The sequence below is a fragment of the Gopherus flavomarginatus genome, chromosome 19 (assembly GCF_025201925.1).
Source record: "Gopherus flavomarginatus isolate rGopFla2 chromosome 19, rGopFla2.mat.asm, whole genome shotgun sequence".
In the NCBI taxonomy this organism is placed as follows: Eukaryota; Metazoa; Chordata; order Testudines; family Testudinidae; genus Gopherus; species Gopherus flavomarginatus.
This window is the reverse complement of record NC_066635.1, coordinates 608566-634727: the sequence shown is the minus strand read 5'-3', so window position 1 is coordinate 634727 and position 26162 is coordinate 608566. Positions and strand designations below refer to the sequence as shown.

General features: G+C 49.1%; 4 non-coding genes across 4 annotated transcripts; 1 reads left to right on the top strand and 3 right to left on the bottom strand.

The window, feature by feature from the left end:
• The first annotated feature begins 4326 nt into the window (after window positions 1-4326).
• On the top strand, window positions 4327-4398 carry TRNAG-UCC (transfer RNA glycine (anticodon UCC)). Its single transcript has one exon. It is a non-coding gene; the product is annotated as a tRNA-Gly (tRNA).
• A 9408-nt stretch (window positions 4399-13806) lies between these two features.
• On the bottom strand, window positions 13807-13879 carry TRNAK-UUU (transfer RNA lysine (anticodon UUU)). The gene has a single exon. It is a non-coding gene; the product is annotated as a tRNA-Lys (tRNA).
• Window positions 13880-19344: 5465 nt separating this feature from the next.
• On the bottom strand, window positions 19345-19416 carry TRNAE-UUC (transfer RNA glutamic acid (anticodon UUC)). The gene has a single exon. It is a non-coding gene; the product is annotated as a tRNA-Glu (tRNA).
• Window positions 19417-23242: 3826 nt separating this feature from the next.
• Window positions 23243-23326, bottom strand: TRNAS-AGA (transfer RNA serine (anticodon AGA)). Its single transcript has one exon. It is a non-coding gene; the product is annotated as a tRNA-Ser (tRNA).
• Between the last annotated feature and the right edge of the window lie 2836 nt (window positions 23327-26162).

The following is a 26162-nucleotide window of genomic DNA, read 5'->3' as shown; positions in this document are numbered from 1 at the left end:
TAGTCAGTGCAAGCCCAGAGGTGCCTCTGTACAGTTCACCTGCCATCCTGGGTTTAAAAGGGGGAAAATAAGAAGGCACCATACTCACTATGTTGTCTAGGGACTCACTAATTCCTTCACTGCCACCCTGTCCTAACATTGATCTAACCCCTAAATTTTAGTATTAGGACTCAAGGCCCAGCCCACTTGGCTTTGGAACCCCGTTCCCCTGCCTAGCGAGTGCTATTGAATTGAGGGTGAGTCCCTGAATTGGGGTCTGCCAAGCACCGTTGGGCTGCCCTCAATTCACACAACAAGGATAACAGCCCTTTATTTCTCCTGCCCCAATAACAAGGAGACTGGGAATCCAACACCAGCCAAAAGTGATCATTTCGGCAAGCAATCCAACATATTTCCAACATACTGTAAAATCCACATGCAGACTCATACATGAAACCTTGCAAGAAAATCTTCCTGAGGGGGTCTGAGGCACCCGCTGCTGGAGGGAAGGAGGGAGCAGTGGGTTGGGATTGAGGAGCAGCGTGAGGAGGAGGGGCCTGTGGGTTGGGATTGAGGAGCAGTGTAAGGAGGAGAGAGCTGTGGGTTGGGATTGAGGGGCACTGGGAATAGGAGGGGGCTGTGGATTGGGACAGAGGAGAAGGGTGAAGAGGAGTAGGCTCTGGTTCGGAGTGAGGAGCAGTGTGCATAGGAGGGACTGAGGGTTGGGATTGAGGGGCACTGGGAAAAAAGGGACATGGGTTTGGGCTGTAGAACATCCTCGTTTGGGAATCCAGCAAGAAACGGGAAGGCAGCAGGTGATTCTAGTTCCTTAGGGATATTCTGTGTGTTTGTATGTGTGTGTGTGCTGGGAAGGAACATGCTATATGCCCAGAGGCCTTTATTCCTCCAGGCTGCAAGGACAGAGGGGCTGTCAGGAAGTTGCCCCTTCAAACTCACACACAGAAAGGCCTTTCTGAGGAAAGGGAAACTCCTGAAGAGAAAAAGGAACATCAAAGAGGACTCCAGAAAGACAGTGTAAGATCCTTATGAGTAGTTTATCACCTTACCAGGGACTTTAACCCTGGGCCCTCAGATTAAAAGTCTGATGCTCTGCCAACAGAGCTAGCCAGGCTCACAAAGGAGAAGGGCAAGTTGGTGCAGGAGAGAAACTAGTGAAGAAAACAAGAGCAGGAAACAATAGGGGAAACCTGCTGCTCTGTGTGGTCTGGTCAACACTACGAGTTCATATCGAATTTAGCAGCATTAAATCTCATTAACCCTGCACCTGTTCACAAAACGAAGGCCTTTATATTGATATAAAGGGCTCTTAGTACCAATATCTGTAATCCTCCCCGACGAGGGGAGTAGCACTGAAATCGGTATTGCCATGTCGGATTAGGGTTAGTGTGGCCGCAATTCGATGGTATTGGCCTCTGGGTGCTATCCCACAGTGCACCATTGTGACCGCTCTGGACAGCAATCTGAACTTGAATGCACTGGCCAGATAGACAGGAAAAGCCCCGCAAACTTTTGAATTTAATTTCCTTTTTGCCCAGCATGGAGTGCCGATCAGCACAGGTGGCCATGCAGTCCCAGAATCAAAAAAGAGCTCCAGCATGGACCGTATGAGAGATACCGAAGCTGATCTCTATATGGGGAGATGAATCTGTTCTATCAGAACTCTGTTTCAAAAGACGAAATGCCAAAACATTTGAAAAAATCTCCAAGGTTATGACGGACAGAGGCCACAGCAGGGACTCAACACAGTGCTGAAACTTAAGGAGCCGAGACAAGCGTACCAGAAAGCCAAAGAATGAAATGGACGCTCACAGAGGGAGGGGCGACTGATGACTGTAACTATCACACAGTTCCTACACTCTCTGAAAACCATTTGAATTCTTGGCTGAGTTCCCAAAACCTGAAGGGTCAAAAACATTGTTGCTGGTGGTTCAGGGTATATGTTGTTCGCCCCCGCCCCCCATGAAAGCAAACGAAAAAAAATTGTTTCTTGCCTTTTTTCAATGTCACTTTATGTCTATTGGATGCTGCTGGCAGGCATGGTGCTGCAGCGCTACACAGCAACATCCCCTTCCCTTCCCTTCCCTTCCCTACGTCAGAAGATACAGTAGAACTGGTATCCTTCATCATCATCCCGTGAGTGTTCCTGGCCGGCCTCGGTGAGGTCGGCCGGGGGGCCTGGGCAAAAATGAGAATGACTCCCAGGTCATTCTCTTCTTTAAGCTTTGACTAATGGAGATTCAGTCTTGCCTGGAATATCATTGCAGCTGGAGGCAGCCCTCCCCTCCCCGCTTTGAGCTCTGCTTGCAAAGGCAATAAAATCAGTGTTGTTTCAAATTCCTGCATTCTTTATTACTTCATCACACAAATGGGGGGACACTGCCACGGTAGCCTAGGAGGGTTGGAGGAGGAGGGAAGCAATGGGTGGGGTTGTTGCAGGGGCACCCACTAGAATGGCATGCAGCTCATCATTTCTGTGGGATGTCTGGGGCTCTGACTGGGAGTGGCCTTTGGCCTCTCTGGTTCTTTAGTAGACTTGCCTGATAGTCTAGACAGGACTGACTCTCCCTTTAGACAAAACTTAAAGAAGGGAATGACCCGGGGAGTCATTCCCATTTGTGTCCATGCGTCCCCGGCCGACCTCACCGAGGCCGGCCAGGAGCACCAATGACAGCAGCAGACAGTATAGTATAACCGGTAACTGTCATTGTCAACTTGCAAAGCAGCAGACGGGACGGTATGGCTGGTATGGTAGGGCAACCATCTTTGCTAACTTGCAAAAGGCAAGAGGATGTTACTGTGTAGCAATGCAGTACCGCGTCTATCAGCACCATCCGTTAGACATACGATGACAGTGAAAAAAGGCTGAACGGGCTCCATGGTTGCCATGCTATGGCATCTGCCCGGGCAATCCAGGGAAAAGGGCGTGAAATGATTGTCTGCCGTTGCTTTCACGGAGGGAGGAGTGAGTGACGACATTTACCCATGACACTGTTTTAGCCTCATCAGGCATTGGGATCTCAACCCAGAATTCCAATGGGCGGGGGAGACTACTGGAACTATGGGATAGCTACAGGATAGCTACCCACAGTGCAACGCTCCAGAAATCAATGCTAGCATTGGTACCTGGATGCACACCGCCGAATTAATGTGCTTAGTGGGGCCGCATGCACTCAACTTTATACAATCTGTTTCCAAAAACTGGTTTCTGTAAAATCGGAATAATCCCGTTGTCATAAACAGATTGTTAAGGGTTAATGTTTCTTGTACCTGTAAAGGGTTACAAGCAGGGAACTGGACACCTGACCAGAAGACCAATCAGAAGACAAGATACTTTTACATTTGGGTGGAGGGAAGTTTTTGTGTGTGTTCTTTGTCCGTTGTGTGTTCTTCTCTCGGAGGGTCTGAGAGAGACCAGACATTACTACAGGCTCTCTAAGTTTCTTTTCAAATAGTAAGTAAAAACAGGCAGTTTAGGCTTTTTGATTGTTTTACTCTATTTGCAATTGTGGATCTGGCTGGTTAACTTTCATATGTGTAGTTGCTGGGAATATTTTGATTTGTATTGGTACTGGGGGGAAAGTCTCTTTCTGGTGTCTGTAAGCTATAGGACCCTGTAATATTTATATCTTGAAGTTACAGAGATAATTCTTTACTTTTTCCTTTCTTTTATTAAAAGATTTCTTTTTTTAGAGAACCTGATTGATTTTTTTCTCTTGTTTCCCTTGTGTTATTCCAGGGGATTGGGATAACTCACCAGGACGGGTGGCAGGGAGACGGGAGGGGGAGAGATAGAATCTCTCTTTGTTTTCCTTGAATCTGCTTGCCTCTTTGTGGAAAGGAAGGGAGATGCTTCTCTGTATGGTGATTTAAGAGGTTGGATCAATATCTCTCAGAATAGCCCTGGGAGGGGGAAAGGTGGGGGAATGGTTTATTTCTCCTTGTTTTAAGAACCCAAGGGATCTGGGTTCTTGGGGTCCCCAGGGAAGGCTGGGGAGGTCAGAGTGCCCCAAAACACTATATTTTTGGGTGGTGGCAGCACTATCAAATCTAAGCTGGTAATTAAGCTTAGAGGATTCAGGTGCTAGTATCTCATTTTCTGAACTCTAAGGTTCAGATCTGAGAAGGAATGCTGTGATACCCGTAGTGTAGACATACCCTGTGATTAACAGCTTTGGTGGGTAATTGAAAGGCTGATGGTTCAAACTCAAGTGAAGATGGAGGTGTTTTTTTTCAGTGATGAGAATCCAGTACATTTTAACAGGCTGAAAATCTCCTCAATGCTGCTCTAGCCTCATTGGGCAAGCATAAGTGCCACTTTCACCAGATGCATTGGTGGTATAGTGGTGAGCATAGCTGCCTTCCAAGCAGTTGACCTGGGTTCGATTCCCAGCCAATGCAATGATGTGATGTTTTCTCCCCTGGGAACTGGTTTAATTTCAGTCACATTGTATCAGTTTATTAATGGAATGAGAGAATCAATGTCCTGCAGGGCATTCAAAACACAATGGAGGAAGAAAGGGCTGGGACTATACAATGAGCTGTTGGAGTTATCCTGGTATTACAATGTTTGGTTTATTCTTTTTTTAAACTTCCTTTACTTCTCTCTCCCTTTTAGACTTGGAGCCTTTAAGGTCAGAAGGGAGCAATGTGATCATCTAGTCCGACCTGCTGCACCTTACAGGCCAAAAGACCTCCCTCCCCTCCTGTAATAGACCCGGGAGGGGAGGCAGCTCTGTGCACTGCCCCTACCCCAGGCAGCACATGGAGGCCCTCTGCTCCCCTCCCCTAATGGGTGTGCAGAGATGTGCCAGCAGCACTAAGGTGGCTCCCTGCCCACTCTGCCTCCGTCCCTCCGTGTCACTCCCAGAAATGGTGGGCATGTCCCAGCATCCCCTGGGGCGCAGGGAGTGTCTCCATTCACTACCCCTGCCCCTAGTACCAACTCTGCAGCTTCCATTGGCCAGGAACTGCAGCCAATGGGAGCTCTGGGGGCAGCGCCTGCAGGCACCAGCGCACGGAGACCCCCTGGCATGGCTCACCTAGGAGCTGCTGACACAGGGTTGTGTGTACTGGTCACTTTGGGAGCCGCACTGCCCGGGGTAAGTGCCACCCCTCCTGAATCCCAACCTCCTCCCCCAGCACAGAGCCAACACCCCGCACTCAAATTTCCTCCCATAGTGTTGCTTGCCTTCCTTTCACCCAGAACCATCCTTCTTCTTCTGGGATGCAAGTAGCCATCCCTGGGAAGCCAAGAGGCAGGCACAGAATTCTACCTCCCAGTAGCCAACCGCACCTCCCCAGGCTTTGCACAACAAATGGTGGCACTCTACTAACCCCACTTAGCCGCACTAAGGCACTTAGCTTCTGCCCTGCCTTCCTCAGCTCTACTTTCCTCTTTTGCCCCATTCCTGCCTCACTTCCTCCTTTGGCAAGTCATACAAAGGAGGCCAGCAGGAAGAGCCTGCCTCCGTAGGCCAACCTCCAAGGGCAGAGGAAGCCAAACCACAAGGCTTCAAAAGGTGACTCTCCAAGATCATCTAGCTTTCCCCTGCTGATGCCAAGGCTTTTTCCTCAGCTCATTTCACCACCCTCTGCCATGCAGGGGTTAGGGTTATGCAGGTGTTACCCAAAATTGGGCCAGCTAGTAAGTGTAGGGAGGACTAATGACCCACCAGAGTCTGGCAGATAGCAGCACTTTTATTATACTGATAGCTAAGCTCAAAATAAGTGGGGGAGGAGAAGTCACACTCGCACTCGCATACTCACACTCCCAGGACAGGCACAGCACTGCAGATGTCAGGATTCTGCAAGGTAAGTGTCTCACAGCACAGCTATGGACGGTGCGATGAAGGTAAGTCTTCCTGAGGCTCAATGAAATACAGTGCAGAGAACCACTGGCCTGGCAGTCCAGGCAAAGGGCATTCACTGGAGGTACAAGCTTGTGAGTGCTCTCCTGAGCACATGGCCCCTTCCCCTTTTAAGGGCCTACACTTCATGGCCTGCGACTAGAGATGACTTGGCTGCATCTGGTTGGTCACACTCCACCTGGGCAGTGTCCATGCTCTGGGTCTGTGAGTGCTGCCTAATTAGAGTCCCAGACACCTTGTCTACCTGGGAGCTCTTCTGCTCTTCAACCAGAACATTCATCCTACGAGTAGTCCAGGAGGGAGCGGGAGGGGAAAAGCCACTTCACAGGCATTCAGAGAGGGAGAGGAGACAAAAGTGGGAACGGGGGAAGTATAACAGACCTTTTGAGCATAGAAATCACTGCTGCTCCTACAACAGCAGGGACAGGCCAGTAGGAGCTGGGAAAATTAAGCCCTCATGTTTCTGCCTGGTTTCAGGCCAGGGACTTTTTGTGTGTTAGACAAATGTGATAACCACTACACTACAGAAACTCTGTTACAGTGCTCTGCCCCTCTCTTCATAAGAACATAAGAATGGCCATACTGGGTCAGACCAAAGGTCCATCCAACCCCGCATCATGTCTGCCAACAGTGGTCAATACCAGGTGCCCCAGAGGGATTGAACCTAACAGGTAATGATCAAGTGATCTCTCTCCTGACATCCAACTCCACCCTCTGACAAACAGAGGCTAGGGATCCCACTCCTTACCCATCCTGGCTAATAGCCATTCATGGACTTAACCTCCATTAATTTATCTGAAAAAAGAAAGAGCAGTACTTGTGGCACCTTAGAGACTAACAAATTAATTTGAGCATAAGCTTTCGTGGTCTAAAACCCACTTCATTGGATGCATGCACTGGAAAATACAGCAGGAAGATATAGATATAGATATAGATATACACACACATACATAGAGAACATGAAAAAATGGGTGTTGCCATACACACTATAATGAGAGTGAGCAGTTAAGGTGAGCTATTATCAGCAGGAGAAAAAACCTTTTGTAGTGATAATCGGGATGGCCCATTTCCAACAGTTGACAAGAAGGTGTGAGTAACAGTAGGGGGATAAATAAACATGGGGAAATAGTTTGACTTTGTGTAATGACCCATCCACTCCCAGGCTTTATTCAAGCCTAATTTAATGGTGTCCACTTTGCAAATTAATTCCAATTCAGTAGTCTCTCGTTGGAGTCTGTTTTTGAAGGTTATTACTTGTAATATTGCGACTTTTAGGTCTATCATCGAGTGACCAGGGAAACTGAAGTGTTTTCCGACTGGTTTTTGAATGTTATAATTCTTGACATATGATTTATGTCCATTTATTATTTTACATAGATACTGTCTGGTTTGGCCAATGTACATGGCAGAGGGGCATTGCTGGCACATAATAGCATATATCACATTAGTAGATGTGCAGGTGAATGAGCCTCTGATAGTGTGGCTGATGTGATTAGGTCCTATGATGGTGTCCCCTGAATAGATATGTGGACAGAGTTGGCAATGGGCTTTGTTGCAAGGATAGGTTCCTGGGTTAGTGTTTTTGTTGTTTGGTTGCTGGTTAGTATTTGCTTCAGGTTGGTGGGCTGTCTGTAAGCAAGGACTGGCCTGTCTCCCAAGATCTGTGAGAGTGAGGGACCGTCCTTCAGGAAAGGTTGTAGATCCTTGATGATGCGCTGGAGAGGTTTTAGTTGGGGGCTGAAGGTGATGGCTAGTGGTGCTCTGTTACTTTCTTTGTTGGACCTGTCCTGTAGTAGGTGACTTCTGGGTACTCTTCTGGCTCTGTCAATCTGTTTCTTCACTTCAGCAGGTGGGTATTGTAGTTGTAAGAACACTTGATAGAGATCTTGTAGGTGTTTGTCTCTGTCTGAGGGGTTGGAGCAAATGTGGTTGTATCTTAGAGCTTGGCTGTAGACAATGGATCGTGTGGCGGGGTCTGGATGGAAGCTAGAGGCATGTAGGTAAGTATAGCAGTCAGTAGGTTTCCAGTATAGGGTGGTGTTTATGTGACCATTGCTTATTAGCACTGTAGTATCCAGGAAGTGGATCTCTTGTGTGGACTGGTCCAGGATGAGGTTGATGGTGGGATGGAAATTGTTGAAATCCTAGTGGAATTCCTCAAGGGCTTCTTTTCCATGGGTCCAGATGATGATGATGGCATCAGTGTAGTACAAGAAGAGTAGATGTATTAGGGGACGAGAGCTGAGGAAGCGTTGTTCTAAGTCAGCCATAAAAATGTTGGCATACTGTGGGGCCATGTGAGTACCCATTGCAGTGCCTCTGACTTGAAGGCATATATTGTCCCCAAATGTGAAATAGTTGTGGATGAGGACAAAGTCACAAAGTTCAGCTACCAAGTTTACCGTGACATTATTGGGGATACTGTTCCAGACGGCTTGTAATCCATCTTTGTGTGAAATGTTGGTGTAGAAGGCTTCTATCTCCATAGTGGCCAAGATGGTGTTTTCTGGAAGATCACCAATGGACTGTAGTTTCCTCAGGAAGTCAGTGGTGTCTCAAAGATAGCTAGGAGTGCTGGTAGCATAGGGCCTGAGGAGGGAGTCTACATAGCCAAACAATCCTGCTGTCAGGGTGCCAATGCCTGAGATGATGGAGCATCCAGGATTTCCAGGTTTATGGATCTCATGTAGATGATAGAATACCCCTGTTTGGAGTTGTAGGGGTGTGTCTGTGCAGATTTCTCCTTGTGCTTTTTCAGGGAGTTTCTTGAGCAGATGGTGTCATTTCTTTTGGTAACTCTCAGTGGGATCAGAGGGTAATGGCGTGTAGAATGTGGTGTCAGAGAGCCACCTAGCAGCCTCTCGTTCATATTCCAACCTAGTCATGAGAAGACTGGAAGGGGGCAAATATAGTGCCCATCTATAAAAAGGGAAATAAAAACAACCCAGGAAACTACAGACCAGTGAGTTTAACTTCTGTGCCAGGGAAGATAATGGAGCAGGTAATCAAAGAAATCATCTGCAAACACTTGGAAGGTGGTAAGGTGATAGGGAATAGCCAGCATGGATTTGTAAAGAACAAATCATGTCAAACTAATCTGATAACATTCTTTGATAGGATAACGAGCCTTGTGGATAAGGGAGAAGCGGTGGATGTGATATACCTAGACTTTAGTAAGGCGTTTGATACGGTCTCGCATGATATTCTTATAGATAAGCTAGGAAAGTACAATTTAGATGGGGCTACTATAAGGTGGGTGCATAACTGGCTGGATAACCGTACTCAGAGAGTAGTTGTTAATGGCTCCCAATCCTGCTGGAAAGATATAACAAGTGGGGTTCCGCAGGGGTCTGTTTTGGGACCGGTTCTGTTCAATATCTTCATCAACGATTTAGATGTTGGCATAGAAAGTACGCTTATTAAGTTTGCGGACGATACCAAACTGGGAGGGATTGCAACTGCTTTGGAGGACAGAGTCAAAATTCAAAATGATCTGGACAAGTTGGAGAAATGGTCTGAGGTAAACAGGATGAAGTTCAATAAAGATAAATGCAAAGTGCTCCACTTAGGAAGGAACAATCAGTTTCACACATACAGAATGGGAAGAGACTGTCTAGGAAGGAGTATGGCAGAAAGAGATCTAGGGGTCATAGTGGACCACAAGCTTAATATGAGTCAACAGTGTGATACTGTTGCAAAAAAAGCAAACGTGATTCTGGGATGCATTAACAGGTGTGTTGTAAACAAGACACGAGAAGTCATTCTTCCGCTTTACTCTGCGCTGGTTAGGCCTCAACTGGAGTATTGTGTCCAGTTCTGGGCACCGCATTTCAAGAAAGATGTGGAGAAATTGGAGAGGGTCCAGAGAAGAGCAACGAGAATGATTAAAGGTCTTGAGAACATGACCTATGAAGGAAGGCTGAAGGAATTGGGTTTGTTTAGTTTGGAAAAGAGAAGACTGAGAGGGGACATGATAGCAGTTTTCAGGTATCTAAAAGGGTGTCATCAGGAGGAGGGAGAAAACTTGTTCACCTTAGCCTCCAATGATAGAACAAGAAGCAATGGGCTTAAACTGCAGCAAGGGAGATTTAGGTTGGACATTAGGAAAAAGTTCCTAACTGTCAGGGTAGTTAAACACTGGAATAGATTGCCTAGGGAAGTTGTGGAATCTCCATCTCTGGAGATATTTAAGAGTAGGTTAGATAAATGTCTATCAGGGATGGTCTAGACAGTATTTGGTCCTGCCATGAGGGCAGGGGACTGGACTCGATGACCTCTCGAGGTCCCTTCCAGTCCTAGAGTCTATGAGTCTATGACAGCACCTCCTTTGTCAGCCTCTTTTATTATGATGTCAGAGTTGTTGCTCAAATAAATTTGTTAGTCTCTAAGGTGCCACAAGTACTCCTCGGTCTTTTTGCTGATACAGACTAACATGGCTTCCATTCTGAAACCTATAAATTTATCTAGTTCTCTTTTAAACCCTGTTATATTCCTAGCCTTCACAACCCCCTCAAGCAAGGAGTTCCATGTGTTAACTGTGTCTGTGTGAAGAATTTCCTTGTATTTGTTTTAAACCTGCTGCCTGTTAATTTCATTTGGTGGCCCCTAGGTCTTATATTATGGGATCAAGTAAATAACTTTTCCCTATTCACTTTCTCCACACCACTCATGATTTTATAGACCTTTATCATATCCCCTCTTAGTCTTCTCTTTTCCAAGCTGAAAAGTTCTAGTCTCTTTAATCTCTCCTCATATGGGACCCATTCCAAACCACTAATCACTTTAGTTGCCCTTCTCTGAACTTTTTCTAATGCCAGTATATCATTTTTCAAATGAGGAGACCACATCTGTATGCAGTATTCAAGATGTGGGTGTACCATGGATTTATATAAAGGCACTAAGATATTCTCTATCTTATTCTCCTTTTTTTAATGATTCCTAACATCCTGTTTGCTTTTTTGACTGCTGCTGCACACTGTCTGGTCATCTTCAGAGAACTATCCATGATGACTCCAAGATCTCTATCCTGATTAGTTGTAGCTAAATTAGCCTCCATCATAATGTATGTATAGTTGGGGATATTTTTCCCAATGTGCATTACTTTACATTTATCCACAGTAAATTTCATTTACCATTTTGTTGACCAATCACAGTTTTGTGAGACCTCTCTGAAGTTCTTCCCTGTCTGCCTTGGTCTTCACTATCTTGAGTAGTTTAGTATCATCTGCAAACTTTGCCACCTCACTGTTTACCCCTTTCTCCAGATCATTTAAGAATAAGTTGAATAGGATTGGTCCTAGGACTGACCATTGGGGAACACCACTGGTTACTCCTCTCCATTCTGAACACACCGATGGGCAAACCTGGAGAGAGAGGTGGCAGCCCTTCGATAGGTCAGCTGTTAGAGCAAAGGACTGGAGCCAGCACTCAGGAAGTCATCCTAACGTCGCCCTTCTGACTCTGGCTTGAAGGAGAGCTTCTTTTTCTTCTCCTTGCTGACAAAGAGCACGAGAAGAAAGAAAGGTCAGGTGGGCCAACTCGGTGCACAAGTCCACGCTGTCTTTTCTTGCTTGGGAGCCTGAAATGAGGGATTTGTGGTGGGTAAAGGCACTGCTGTGCTTCCAGAGAAAAACCCACTGCTGCACACAAAGAGCATGCCAAAGCATAGGAGTGAACCAGGGACCTCTAGATTGTCAGTCTAACACTCTCCCAACTGAGTTAAGTCAGTACCCTAATGGCACTTTTTGGGCCTGCTGCTTCTCTGCCTGGGATGTTTTTGTCAGCCCTGGCACACAAAAAGGGCATCATTGCGAGCGCCCACGAAGGCAAGATGAATTTTTGCCTGCCTTGCTCAGCTTGACTTGCTCCCTCACTCCATTTCTGCCTTAGATCCTGGGTTACCTGTTGTCTGAAGATGGTCCATTGTCTCAAGCGGTGCCAGAGTCTGACACAGTGCCCGTGGGCAGCCTTTGCTCTGCACATGCTGGCTGTGCACATATGCAAATACTTTAAAGCACCTGTCAGTAAGTTCTGGGGACAGTTGCTCACCTTCAGAGGAAGCTCCTTAAAATTGGCCTATCACACACAGTGGTACATTGACCTCTGTTCAGATTGAGCCAAAGGAGGGGGGGGGGCACTCACTGCTGTGGCTGCCGCTGCTGTGAGGGCAGCCACTGTTGCAGATGAAGCCATCCTGCAAGCACCTTCCACCTAGCCACCCACTGAAAATCCTGTAGGGTGTAAGGTGGGAATAGAAGAACACTTGGGGGGGGACTTCCTAACCTCCTAATCAGCAGGTAAGTCTGCCCAGTGGTCTGTGATGGGATGTTAGATGGGTTGGGATCTGAGTTACTATAGAGAATTCTTTCCTGGGTGCTGGCTGGTGAGTCTTGCTCACTTACTCAGGGTTTAGCTGATCGCCATATTTGGGGTCAGGAAGGAATTTTCCTCCAGGGCAGGTTGGCAGAGGCCCTGGAGGTTTTTCATCTTCCTCTGCAGCATAGGGCATGAGTCACTTGCTGGAGGATTCTCTGCAGCTTGAGGTCTTCAAACCACAATTTGAGGACTTCAATAACTCAGACACAGGTTAGGGGTTTGTTATAGAAGTGGTTGGGTGAGATTCTGAGGCCTGCATTGTGCAGGAGGTCAGACTAGATTATCATAATAGTCCCTTCTGACCTTAAAGTCTATAAGTCTATGAGTCTACTCCTCCCACTTCTGCCACCATCAGCCATCCCATACCCGGTGCTGCATCCGGTGGGGTCAAAAAAAATACGGCCATATCGGAAGAGTCAGCTGGGTTCTTTGCGGTTGCCCCAAAATTTATCTCGGGCCTGAACTGCCCTCCAGCTCAGCCACCACTGAAAATTGAAAAAACAAAAAAGTAGAGCCGTACAAGGCTTCAAAGCCCACCAGACCCAACCCCCCTTCTAATATGGCAGAAAAGCCACACTTCTCCTGACTAGGTAGGGACATCCTATTGCCCCACCAGAGGTGGAAGGCCATCGTGTTCGGTCTCAGCAGCACTCGTGGAGCAGGGGGAAACACGTGGCTGAGGAAATTCCCCACAGATGGGTCTTGAGCATCACAACTTTGTAGGTAATGACACAATCCACTTATGTCACTGGCCAAACCATTCGTCACAGGCCTGCAACCATTTCTCCCACTTCGCGTTCCCCACCACGTCCCCAGCCGAATGCTAGAAGGCCCAGCCATCAACCTGCCCATTCTTGCAGCCCTCCTTCTCTGCCCTTACTGATAGGGGGAAGTATTGAGCATCCCTCCCTTAGGCCCTTCAGCATTCCTGGGGACACCAACACCGCACAAGTGATTTTGGGCCAATAGGTCAACCAATAGGGCTGCCTCCTAGGCCAGGCTGCAGTCCAGCTTCAGGACTCAGAGGAAATGCAGCTCGCATCCCTACATACAGGACCCCAGGCACGGCCAGGCTTCTGGATCAAACATCCCCTCTTATGCTCAAGTCACAATAGCTAGTGGGGAAAAGATAAGCTTTCATGGCCTTTCAGAAAGCAAGATAGAGACTTGGAAGACCCAGCAGGGTTTGTGGCACAGGAATTGTCCTCAGATCCCACTGAGACTTCAACTCAGATTGCAGGATTCAAAGTCCCGAGTGCTGGCCCTTACACCATGGGACCAATAGGGAACCCCCAGACCTCTGCTGAGTTCTGGTGTGGATGACCCTCTGCGGGTAGCCTTGCATTTACTCACCAAGTTGTCACACAGCAGTTTGCTGCAGCTCCCAGAGGCCTTTCTTAATCCAGACTGAGAGGCCAGTGGGCATGTGAGGAAGTTGCCCCTTCAGTCCCAGGCAGTACACAGCCCTTCCTAGGAAAGGCCAATTCCTGGGGGAAAAAAGGTGTTGTGAAATAACATCCTGGAGAGATACCTTCTTTCATTGTGAGGAGAATGGTTCCCCTTTCACCTGACCAGGGACTTGAACCCTGGACCCTCAGATTAAAATTCTGATGCTCTACCAACTGAGCTAGCCAGGCTCACATATTAAAAAAACAAATTTAATGCACAAGAGAAACTAGTCATGAAAATGAAGACAGGAAACAATACAGAAAACCTGCTATTCTCGCTCTCTTAGCAGTCCTAGCCCCAGCCTGCTCCTCTATCCAGCGCCCTGAGGCCTTATTCATTTTTTAGTTAAATATCAAATCCAGGAGAAAACACAGTTATACAAAGCAAAACGAAATCACAAACAGAAATGTCATTGGAAATACAAAAATAAAAAAGGAAAATGCAATCCTCATCACTTGATCATGTCGGGGCCATTCTTGTATCAAGAGCACCCGCTAAGGTCCCTGTGTGCTTACGAGAAACCTGGAGCAACTCATACCACAGCCTGAACATGAAACTCAACTGCTCCTAGGTGCCGCAGTAAAACCCTTTCCCTGCTGTGACGTTGCGTTCCATAGGATTTTATGAAAATATGCTAATGAGTGGGAATATAAAGTGACTGGACTATGCTTCATGCAAAAGGTCTCTTGTAAGGTATAATTACAAAGCTCATAATCTACTGTGTGTGTTCATCCTATTTGTATGAACCGATCATTCCTGTATCTGAAACTAGAAATATGAACTATAACTCTGAGGTCCTGTTGTAATGATGCAAAGTGTGGGCCATTAATAGTGGTTTGGACTCTTGATGGCTCCCATTAACCAGGACAATAGACTGCAGATGGCTCTGTCCTGCACCATTTGGGAGTCAGGCCAGAAATAATGAAGGCTTAGAGTCTCACAGGACATGTGACCATGTCACCTGGTACAGGAATCCATCTTAAACCTGGGGCTCTTCCCCAGGAGACAGACAAAATATTCCTGCCTTGTACCAAAGCTGTATAAGGGGGTGGAACAGAAGAAAGGTGGGTGCAGTCATGAGAAATCCCCTAGCTACCACCTGAGCTGGAACAAGGACTATACCAGGTGAAAAGATTGGGCCCAGACAAGAAATAAGTCTAGTCTGTGAAAGAAGCTTAATGGAAGATCTCTGAGGGTGAGATTTGATCTGTATTGAGTTTCATACTGTATTAGGCTTAGACTTGCATGTTTTGGTTTTATTTGCTCTATGGAGAATACAAGATCCATACAGAAGGAAAAGTTAATGCCTTAGAAAAATCTGTGTGTGTGTTAGATGGGTGGGAGGGTGTCTAGAAACCACTCTCCTCTAGTTTCTTTTCTCTGATTTCCTGTAGAAAATCTGAACTAGGGAATGAAACTCATTGCTTTCTCTGAGGCTTAAACACAGGACTTTCAGATTATGAGACTGATGTGCTGCTAATTGCACTAAGAAGGCTTGAAAAAGCTTTAGGTTCAGTGCATATAGGACCCTGCTACAGCAGTGACTGGGGCAGAGAAGGAGCCAGGGGTGTGCTTGAAGAAGCAGGGAGCTCAGGTGACCAGAGACTTTTCCTGGCAGCTTTCTCAGCAGCAAAGAAATCAATTCACGCTGCCAGTGGACAATCTACTGGAACTAATGGCAGCACAGGGGGGATGTTTCCAAGCTGTGCACCTACTTCCACATTTTAGAACTTACTCTTCTTTTCCTAGTAGGGCACTTTCCATGCGAATTAAGCAAAGCAAGTTGGGGAAACTACACAAGGAATAGAAACCAGCGCTCCAGATAAGGGTAGAATTCATAACCCCAGCAGTATCCCCCTCTGCACTAACCAGTTGCACCAGTGCAGGTGCTTCTTAGACAAAGTTGGGAAGCAGGCAGTTATCAGTCTCTGTGGGTCACACCTTTGCCTGGCGATTGCAAGGCTGATGCATCAAACCTAACTCAAGATGCAGCTTTTCAGCCATAAGACTCCAGTACATTTTAACAGGAAGAAAATCTCCTCTATTCTGGTTTAGCCCCATTTGACTCCGTCTGCCTGTCTTCTCCCCCGCACCTCCAGTCTCTTTCCTTCCCCACTGGGGCCATGCAGAGAGGAGCCCCACTCAGTCTCTGTCACAGAGTCTGTATCCCATAAAGGGGGGGAGGCGTCGCTCTAAAACACTGATAATGGGGAGGGAAGGGGTGTCTGTGATTAGGGGGAGAAAGGATGGAGAATGAACAGTGGGGCCCAGAGAGATTCCCCCAGATTGGGGAGATCCTCTGCTGCCCCCCATCAGCCAGCTGTGGGAAGAACAATTTGGGATTGCTTGGGGAAGCCACCTTTAAAAACACAAGTGAAACATGCTAGTTATATTTTAATAAGACCAAAGCCTCCTCAAACCCAGGGTCACGATCACTGGAATGATTTTGTCCTGATATTTTACTGGCCGCAGACATAAAGTGAGTCAAATTACAGTTTCCGTTTGGAGTCAGTGCACACACATGAATCTGGAGGCTTTTAATTCCTTAGGTTCTGCTGCCATTCCATTTCTGTTCTGTTCCAAGATTTATTGTTGTGCAAAGCAACGTTAGGCCCTTGGGAGTGTCCCCCCTGGTCCCGCCTGCCGCCCCAGGGCAATTTAAAAGGGCCCGGGGATCCCTGCCACCACCAGCAGCAGCACAAGGGAACTAAGGTGGCATCCTGCCCACCCTTGCTCCATGTGGCACACCACTCCCGGAAGCAGCTGGTACATCCCTGCAGCCCCTGGGGTGGGGGGGGTCTCCACGTGCTGCCCCCACCCCAAGTGCCAACTCTGCCAACTGTGGCAATGGGAGCTGCAAGGGTGGAGTCTGTGGACAGCCATGCTCAGAGATGCCCCCGGCCCTTATGCTTAGGGCTGCTGCCAAAGGGGGGTGCAGGTTGTTTTCGGGAGATGTCTGAGGTAAATGCTGCACCCCTCACCTGCTCCTGCACCCCCAACTCCAAGCCAGACCCCACACCTGCCCCCAAACTCCCTCCAAGAGCCTGCCCCCTGCACACCCTCCTGCACTTCAACCCCCTGACTGACCCCAGACCCTGCACTCAAACTCTTTCCCAGACTCCAACCCCTCTCCTCCCACACCCAAACTCCCTCCCAGAGCCTTAGGCAGGTGTGTGGGGTGGGTGGGGCAGGACTTGGTCCCATTCTGGGCACCACCAAAAATTATACAAACCTGCCACCCTGTCCAGCCCAACCTTCTGCTGATGCACCTCAGCCCACACCCGTGCAGGGTTTGAAGCTTCCATTGCTTAAATTCCAGGACACTGAGGGATTTCAGCTCCACTTTGCCCAGAGGGAACCTTCACCCCACTCCCAACCAGGTTATTGTCCATGGGATCACTGTTAGGGGGGCTGGGTCCCTCAGTGTCTTTTCTCTCTCTACGACAGGCCAGGGTGCAATAACTGGGGCATCTGAGCACCCAGGACCTTCTGTGGGGCTGCCATTCCCCTTCCCCTTCTGTGGTCTCATCTGTCATTGACTCCAGCCTTTTTTCCATCCATCGTCAGCACCTCCCAAGCAAGCTGCACTCACCTCAAAAAGACAAAGTCCTGTGACACCTTATAGACTAACAGACGTATTGGAGCATAAGCTTTCGTGGGTGAATACCCGCTTCATCGGATGCATGTGTTGGAAATTTGCAGGGGCAGGTATAAATATGCAGGTAAGAATCAGTCTAGAGATAAGGAGGTTAGTTCAATCATGGAGGATGAGGCCCTCTTCTAGCAGTTGAGGTGTGAACGCCAAGGGGAGAGAAATTGCTTTTGTAGTTGGTTAGCCAGGCACAGAATTCCCACTACATTCATCTGATGAAGTGGGGATTCACCCCTCAAAGCTTATGCTCCTGTACATCTGTTAGTCTATAAGGTGCCACAGGACTTTCGCTTTTTACAAATCCTGGTTAACGCAGCTGCCCCTGTGATACTCAAAATGACAGTGTCCCCTGTTGGGAGTACATCACTGACCAGTCTCCTCTCTGAGCACTGACTGCCCCTCTGTTTCCTTGCCTCTCAGTTTGTGCAGATGGGACCTTTCCCTCCAGTGCTAGATGATTCGCCCTTCTCATCTACCCTTGTCCCAAGCAGCGCAGCTGGTGGGAATCTTAAATGTACCAAGGTGACCTAGGAGCAGAACCCCCCGCAGACTTTCCATGCAATTGGCACTTGCCCCTCACTGAGCAGGACTGAAACTGGTGCAGGGAGACTGGTAGGCCACATCCCCTCTGGGCATGAGCAAAGAGCAGGGTGAAAAATGAGCATGGAGATGCTGGGGAATGAACCCAGGACCTCGTACATGCAAAGCACATGCTCTACCACCGAGCTAAATCCCCAGATGGGCTGTACTTGCTATGGGTTACACTCAGAGCCCTCCTGTTCTCACTGCAGCCAGTGACCTATAAGCTTCATAAGAAGCCCATTCCCCTCGATGAGGGCCAGGCCTGCTCTCCTGGAGGTTACTTGTTCATAGGGGTCACTTTTCAGCAGGGCCAGATTCTATGTGTGGGGCAGAGAGAGTTTGTGCCCTGGAATCAGGGTGCAGAGATACACTCAGCCCTCTCCCCTGCATTGGGTGGTGGGGGTGCTGCAATCCCCTGCTGCAAGGTCATGGTGTGGGATGCTGTGAGCAGCTCAACACCTCACCCTGGTGGCAGAAATGGGGTGGGGGGTTTTAGGTGTTTCCACCTGCCTATGAAGTCCAGCTTTCCCCAGCACATTCACTGCGGTGCAATTGGGTCACTGTTTCCATGGCTGAACAGCAAAGAATCACTCCCAGTTTCCCTTCTAGCTGCAGCAGGATTAGCCTGTGTCAGTAGTTAATGAGGTGGATCTGGTTGTAGATTGTTATTCATTCCCCACCTTGACAATTCACACAGTCCCTTTCCTACTCAAATCCCCAGCACCTCAGTGATCCTGGTGGCAGGGGTTGGGTCCTGAGACTTTGAGGGTCCTTTTTAGCCTTCACTTGGAGTGAACTCAGCTTTTCCCCCATCCCAGACAATCCATGAAATAACAACAGGAGCATAAAGAAAGAGGGGAGGGAACATCTCACTGCCAGGGCTGGATGTGCCCAGGGCCCCAACTCATCCATTGTTTCCATGGAATTTGGCCTCCTGCTTTGCACAAGGGACAGAGAAAGATCTTGCTGTTCCTGTGTCTGTGCAAGGAAAATTGTGCTTCTGTATGAAAGAGAGGAGGTAAATAGCCCCATGATGGGACAATATCCTCAGGATTAAGACCTAAGGACTCAGGCTGAGAACTGATAGAACTCCACTCATCTGGGATTTAACAAATTGTCTTCCATGGAGCAAGGCCAGATCCAGCATTTTTGCCACCCCAAGCGGAAAAAACAAATAAAAAAGCTGCAATCAGCAGCAGCTCTACCTCTGCCACTTTTGGCAGTGAGTCTTTCCCTCCAAGAGGGACTGAGAGGACCCAATAGCCACAGAAGCCTCCCCATTCCATTGGCCATCCCGAGTGCCTGGAGCCATCCCTGCCATGGAGACACTGGGAAGATGGAGGAATCAAGAAACAGCCACAGATTTATTTACATTGCAAGTGAAGAATAAGTGAAGCTTTTTTTAAATTGAAGTCACTTGTCCCTGATCGGGAATTGAACCCAGGTCTTGGCAGTGAAAGTGCCAAATCCTAGCCACTAGACCACCAGGGAACTGATAATGTTGTTTTTTTTTCTCACTTATGCTACACTTTCTTAGGCTACTTTCTATCCACTTTCTGACAGTACTCCATTGTCCACTCCCTGAGGGGTGAAGAACAGAGAGTACAGGAACCCCTGTACTCAGGGTCACAACCTCAGCCCAACACAAGCCACTGAAATAAACTCTAAGGATGCTTCCTCCAGCAGGATCACAGAGCCACACAAAAAAACCCCAGGAGGAACAATCCTCCTCTGTCTTCATTTACCCCATCGCAACCCTCTCAGCAGCCGACTTTTGCAGGAAGGACACTCAGATGACAGGAGCTGTGGCATAGAGACCAAGGGAGGGGTGTTGCTTCCTCTCAATGTGAGCTGATCACAGTCTGACTCCGTGCAACAGGGCTCTGAACTTTGCCATCTTGTGTGTTCTGAGAGCAGAGCTCCCCGGACCCTTCTGCTGAGAGCATAGTGATTGCACAACAGCTGCAAGGCCTTTTTCCCTCTCCTTGGCTTCCCCAGACTTTCCCCACAAATGATTCTATCAGGTGTTGGAGGGATCTAAGGACCTGCAGGTTTCCCTCACCCATCTCTTAAAGCAAACAGTGATTCCCTTCTCTGACACTCCTGGGTCTGGGCTTCTTTTGAGTTTTTCCCAAGGGGGGGCCCGATTCCCTGTGAAAATGTGTGTGGCACCAGCTTGTCTGCCCCCTCTCTGGGAACTGAGAATCTTTTTCAGACTCTCCCTCACTAGATGAGTCCAACAGCACCTCCCCTTGGTGGGAGAATCCTAAATTCCAACCTCCCGCCCTGGTTGCTCTGACCAGCTGATGGCGGCAGCATGCTTAATCAACCCCAGCTTTCTGGTCTAGAAAGCAGCATCTAACCAGCCTTGTGACAGCTCTGGTTTGCTCGCTGGAGACATAACAAACCAGGAAAGAAGGCAAATGTAAGACAGGGAACCTCAGCTCACAAATAAAAACCTTCAGGGCACCTTCTACACTGCATCTGGGCAGTTGACTGACTTTAAATCTAGCTAGCTCTGTTGGTAGAGCATGATGCTCTTAATCCCACCATCATAAATCCAAGCCCCATGGTGGGTGGTAGCGACAGCCCTTAGGTGTCACTCTTCTGCTAATAGTCACAGATCAAAATGAAACAAACTCTCTATGCTCTTTGGCAGGTCATGTTTCTTCTTCTCTCTGAGCTTCACTAAAACATGAAGAGAAAACAAACTGACATTTGCATCCTATGTTAAGAGAGTATTTTCTCCTCTTCCATTGTACCCCAAGCAAGAAGAGGGGATAATAACCATTTAATGGATGATTGCAGAGGGAAAAGTTTGGTCTTTATAAATAGGACAATGATCAATTGGTCTCCATGTCCACTGATGGTAGGACAAGAAATAATGGGCTTAATCTGCAGCCAGAGAGATTCACGTTAGATATTGGGAACAGCTTTCTAACTCTGAGGGTAGTTAAGCTCTGGAATAGGCTCCCAAGGGTGTCTGTGGAGTCTCTGTCCTAGGAGACTTTTAAGAACAGGTTGAACAAACCTCTGTCAAGGATACTCTGCATATACTTGGTCCCATAGACAACCTGCTCTGGCTCTGGTTCCCTCCTTCTGCTCCCTGCCTGGGCCGGCTGCTGTGGGCACTCGATCCCACATGGCCCCCAATGCATCGTCTCTGCTTGGCCCTGCCTCAGCAGAGAGGGCTGGATTTCATGACCTCTCCAGGGCCCTTGCAGCCGTACAGCTCTATAATTCGATGCCATCGCAATACAATACAAACAACCACAAAAGTGGAAACACCCCAATCTCACATCTAACAATTCAGCGTGAACTGACATTCCACAGCACAAAGTGACAACACGTAGGAGTGCAAACCCCGACAATTCAGCACCATGCAAATGAACGCCCCACGGGCAAAATGATGCACTGCAAAAGAGCTCAGCTCAAACCAACGCAACACAAGCCAGTGCAAAAATCATACAACACGAAACAATGTGTCAGAGTGCAAAGTGACACTGTGCAAAACAGCTCAGCGTGGAACAACAACACAGCGCAAACCCACACAACAGAATCATATAGAAAGGCAGGGCAGGGAGGGACCCCGAGAGTCAGGACCAAGTCTCCCTTGGCCGCCCCGACAGGTGTTTGAAGAACAAGGAAATAAAGGGCACCACGAACATATGTTTTTTGGATGAGCAAAGAAAAGGGAGCAGCATTGTCCCCCTCGGGTAGCCCCTGTTCAATTCCAGGTCAGAAAACAAAACTCTTCTGCAAGAATATCCAAAAAATGTTGTGTTTCACTGCACTTCATAAGTACAGTTGTGCGGCAATTAAATGATGAGCCTAAAGTTTCATAAAAGTGTGGGAAATAGGGATGTATCTGAGAAAATGGCTTCGAATGAAGGAAGACAAAAAATTGATCAGTCGAGAGAACAGGCCCTGTTTCCCCCTGGTTTGGAACTTCTCTCACAGCTACTGGAAGAGAAAAGCTAAGCAAATAGGGTTCTATTGTTCCAAAGGAGATTGAAGTGAGGCCATTTTCTCCAGATAGAATTAAATCGTAATGTCAGGAGTGGGATGTGAAACCACGTCTCTATGCAGAGACCAGAACACCCATGGGACTGGAAGAAAAAGAGTCTTATAACTAGCACTTTAGACCAGTCCACCATCCTGATACTACAAAGAATATGACTTATCAACCCTAGTTTTCATTAATAGTTGATGAACTCTTTAGGGAGGTCGAGATGGCACATCTCTTTCAACTCCTAGAGACCTTCTACAGCGCAGCTGATTTTTAGACACACTCACCTGGACCTAAAGTTACATGTTTCCTGGAGAGCCATGAGTTCTGAGGTGTTGGAATCTCCCTGCTCACATTTTAAGTGAACAAAGATGGGTGCTGGCATTCTGAGACAGTAATGGTGAACCTCAAAATCCTGCCCTGGGGGCCAGAGAGTTAAGCAACCAGCCTCTACCAGGATAACATCCTATCTGGGAACAACTCACTGGTCAATAGCTGGGGTGTGAAATTCTCATTTCTTTGTTGTTCTGTCACTGTAGTCCCCACTTTGCTATTGCTTGTCTGTATAATCTCTATCTGGTGCTGTGATTGTTTCAGCCTGCTGTATAATTAATTTGTTGGGTGTAAACCAATTAAGGCAGTGGGGTATAATTGGTTAGATAATCATGTTACAATATGTTAGGATTGGTTAGTTACATTTCAGTAAAATGATTGGTTAAGATAGAGCTAAGCAGAACTCAAGTTTTACTATATAGTCCGCAGTCAATCAGGACGTAAGGGGGGGAATGCGAATGGGAATAGGGGTGGGGAATTGGAATTATGTTTTGCCAACAGGGGGAATAGGAACAGGGACACAGGCAAGCCTCTGTGGTGTCAGAGCTGGGAAGGGGGATGCTGAGGAAGGAAACTGGAATCATTTCTTGCTGGAAGTTTACCCCAATAAACATTGAATTGTTTGCACCTTTGAGCTTCATGCATTGCTGCTCTCTGGTCACGTGAGAAGGACCAGGGAATGGGAGGTTGATGGGATAAACCCTCTAACAAGTACGTCTTTCAGGGTGTGAAAAACCCTAGGACCAGTATAATTAAGCTGACCTAAGCCATGGTTAGATAGTGCTAAATGAAAGGAAAGATTGTTCTGTCAATGCAGCTACTACAGGGATGGAAAACCTCTCCCCTCACTGTAGCAACTGTCTACTCCACAGGGCTACAGCCGTATTTTAAGTGTAGACAGCCTCAGAGTGAGACCAGATCTGTCTCCATGGATGCTCAAGCACTAAGACAACAACAACAACACACTAATGCTTCCGTAGTTGACAGGATTTGAACCCACATGGGGAAACCCCCCAATGGATTTCTAGGCCATTGCCTTAACCACTCAGCCACAACTACTTGATGTGCAGCTGCTTCACTACACAATTTTTCTGTTCTCACAGAATTGTCACTTCAAATTGCTCAGACCAGCTCCCTCAGCACATTCACGGCTGTGCATTAGTGTGTGTCCATGGTGACAGGGAGCAGCGGGGGTTGGATGGGTCAGAGATGGGGGGGGCAGTCAGTGGACAGGCAGCGGTTGGATAGTCATGTGAGTCCCAGGGGTTTGTCAGGGGACAGGTAGGGGGTGGGGTCCTGGGGGGAAGTTGATGGGGTCTCAGGAGGGGGCAGTTGGGGAAAAGGCAAAGGGAGGCTTAGAAAGGGGGTGGGGTTCCAAGGGGCAGTTAGGGGCAGGGGTCCTGGGAGGGGGCAATCAGGGGACAAGGACCAGTGGCACTTAAATAGGGGGTGGGGTCCTGGGGGGCAGTTAGGGGCAGGGTCCCAGGAGGGGGTGATCAGGGGAAAAGGAGGCGGTAGTGGCCAAGGGAATGCTGGGAAATGTAGTTCTTTCCCTGCTCCAGGGCTGGCTCTATAGGCAGGGAGTTAACCAAGGAACTACAGCTCCCAGAGACCCCTATTGGTTCTCAGCTCCCATGCTGCCCCTGCAAATGGGCTGCCCCAAGCAGGTGCTTGCTTTGCTGGTGCCTAGAGCCGCCCTAGGGGGGTGACGCTCCGGCTCTCCAGCGGCAGGGCAGCCTGAACTGCAGTCCAGCCTGTGCACCTCAGGCTGCCGTGAGCGCCATCCTGCTACTGAAGCCAGAATTGCAGGGTCAGTTCCAGCTCAGCCTGAAAGCCTCAGCTGACAGGGAACATCTTGGTTCAGGGCTGGCTCCTGGCTTTTTCCATGCCTCCCCGCCCCAAAAAAGAGGAGGCAGGGGCTGGAGTGCCACCGCCAAGCACATGCTTGGAGCACTGGTGCCTGATCTCAGCACTGGAAATGGAACCCAGGAGTCCTGGCTCCTCTAACCACTAGACACCACTCCCCCCCCTTTTCCTGGGTTCTAGCCCCATTTCTGGGAGCAGAGTGGGGTCTAGTGGTTAGAGCAGGAGGAACCAAGACTCCTGGGTTCTACTCTCAGAGCTGCTGTGTGATCCTGGACCTCTGTTTCTCCTCCCACTTTTTCGATATGGAGCCTGTAAACTCTCTGGGGCATGGCCTATCTCTCGCTGTGTCTGGGCAGCACCCGGCCCAACGGGGCCCTGATCTCAGCTGAGGCAGGGACTGTCTCTGTGTCTGTGAAGCCCCTGGCACAACAGGGGTTTGAGTCTGCCCTGCTCTCTGTAGGTGCTGCTATTGTACAGATAAATAGTCACAATACTAAAAGGCGTGCCAGTGCGTGAGTGCACCACCATTGCCATGCAAGCGGAAAGCCGGTACAGATTACTGGGGCCCTGTGGTCCAGAAGAGGGACCAGGGCCTGGCTTCCCTGGCTTCATTGCCCCATTTAGCTGGTCCACTCTTGCTGGGGAGCCTGAAATTTTTTTTCATTGAGGCCTGAACCCGCTTTCAGCGGCCCTGAGGGTATGGCGGGACTTGCCCCCCTTCACGGAGCATGGGGGTGTCAATAGGCACCTATGCATGGTCCCCCCAAGCAGGGCCAGGATGGAAATAGGGGGCCTGTGCCCCCAACATGGAGAATCTGGGGTGCAACCTTGCTTAACGGGTCAGTCTGTCCTTTCTCTGACTGTCCCATTCCAGCTTCAACTAGCGCTTGTGGGTCATTCGTTCTTTTTCATTCCTTTCCTTCTCTAGCTTGCATGTTCTTGCTTTCTTTTTCCCCCTCTACCTTTCATGCTCTTCCTTCCTTTCCTTCTTTTTCTATTTTTTTCTCTCCCTTTATTTCTTTCTCTGCCTTCCATGTTCTTTTCGCTCTCGCTCTCTCCCTGGTTATTTTTTTCACTCGCTCTTTTTCCTCGCTCCCTTCCAAGCCAAGCAGGTTCTCCTCGCACACACATTGTGACAGGTTTCCCTGCTGATCACTGCGTGTATTAAGCACGTTTCAGGGGGTTGGCAGCCAGGCAGCAGGGAGCAGGCTGACCGGGTGTCTTTGTGGCTGTCTGCTGGCCACGCATAAGCATGGTCCTTCCCAGGGCCGGCTTTAGGCCGATTCGACCGATTCCGGGGAATCGGGCCCCGCGCCTAAGAGGGTCCCGCACCTTAGGCACCTTTTTATTTTTTTTTTAACTTACCCCGGTCCCCGGCTGCGGTCTGCTCCGAGGTCTTCCATGGTCCCGCTCCTTTGAGCGAAGCGCCGGCGGGAGTGCGGCGCGGCCCCGCGCTCCCAGCTAGAGCTCCAGCCAGGGCGGCGGGGCTTTGCCGCGCTCCGGCCGGGGCTCCAGCCGGGAGAGCGGGGCGGCGGGGCTTTGCCGCGCTCCGGCCGGGGCTCCAGCCGGGAGAGCGGGGCGGCGGGGCTTTGCCGCGCTCCGGCTGGGGCTCCAGCCGGGAGAGCGGGGCGGCGGGGCTTTGCCGCGCTCCGGCCGGGGCTCCAGCCGGGAGAGCGGGGCGGTGGGGTTTTGCTGCTTTCCGGCCGGGGCTCCAGCCGGGAGAGCGGGGCGGCGGGGCTTTGCCACGCTCCGGCCGGAGTGCGGCAAGCCTGGTGGCTCCGGCTGGAGCGCGGCAAGCCCCGCGACCCCTGCTGGAGCTCTGGGCCCTTTAAATAGCCCCCGGACCCTGAGGCAGTGAGGGGCTCCGGGGGCTTTTTAAAGGACCAGGGGCTCCAGCTGCCTTTGCCACCACGGTCCTTTAAATAGCCGCCGGAGCCCCGCCTCCCCCAGGCATTCCCCAGCGCTCCCATGGCTATTTAAAAGGTCCGGGGTGGGGTAGAAGGGGGTTTGGGGGCTACTTAAAGGGCTG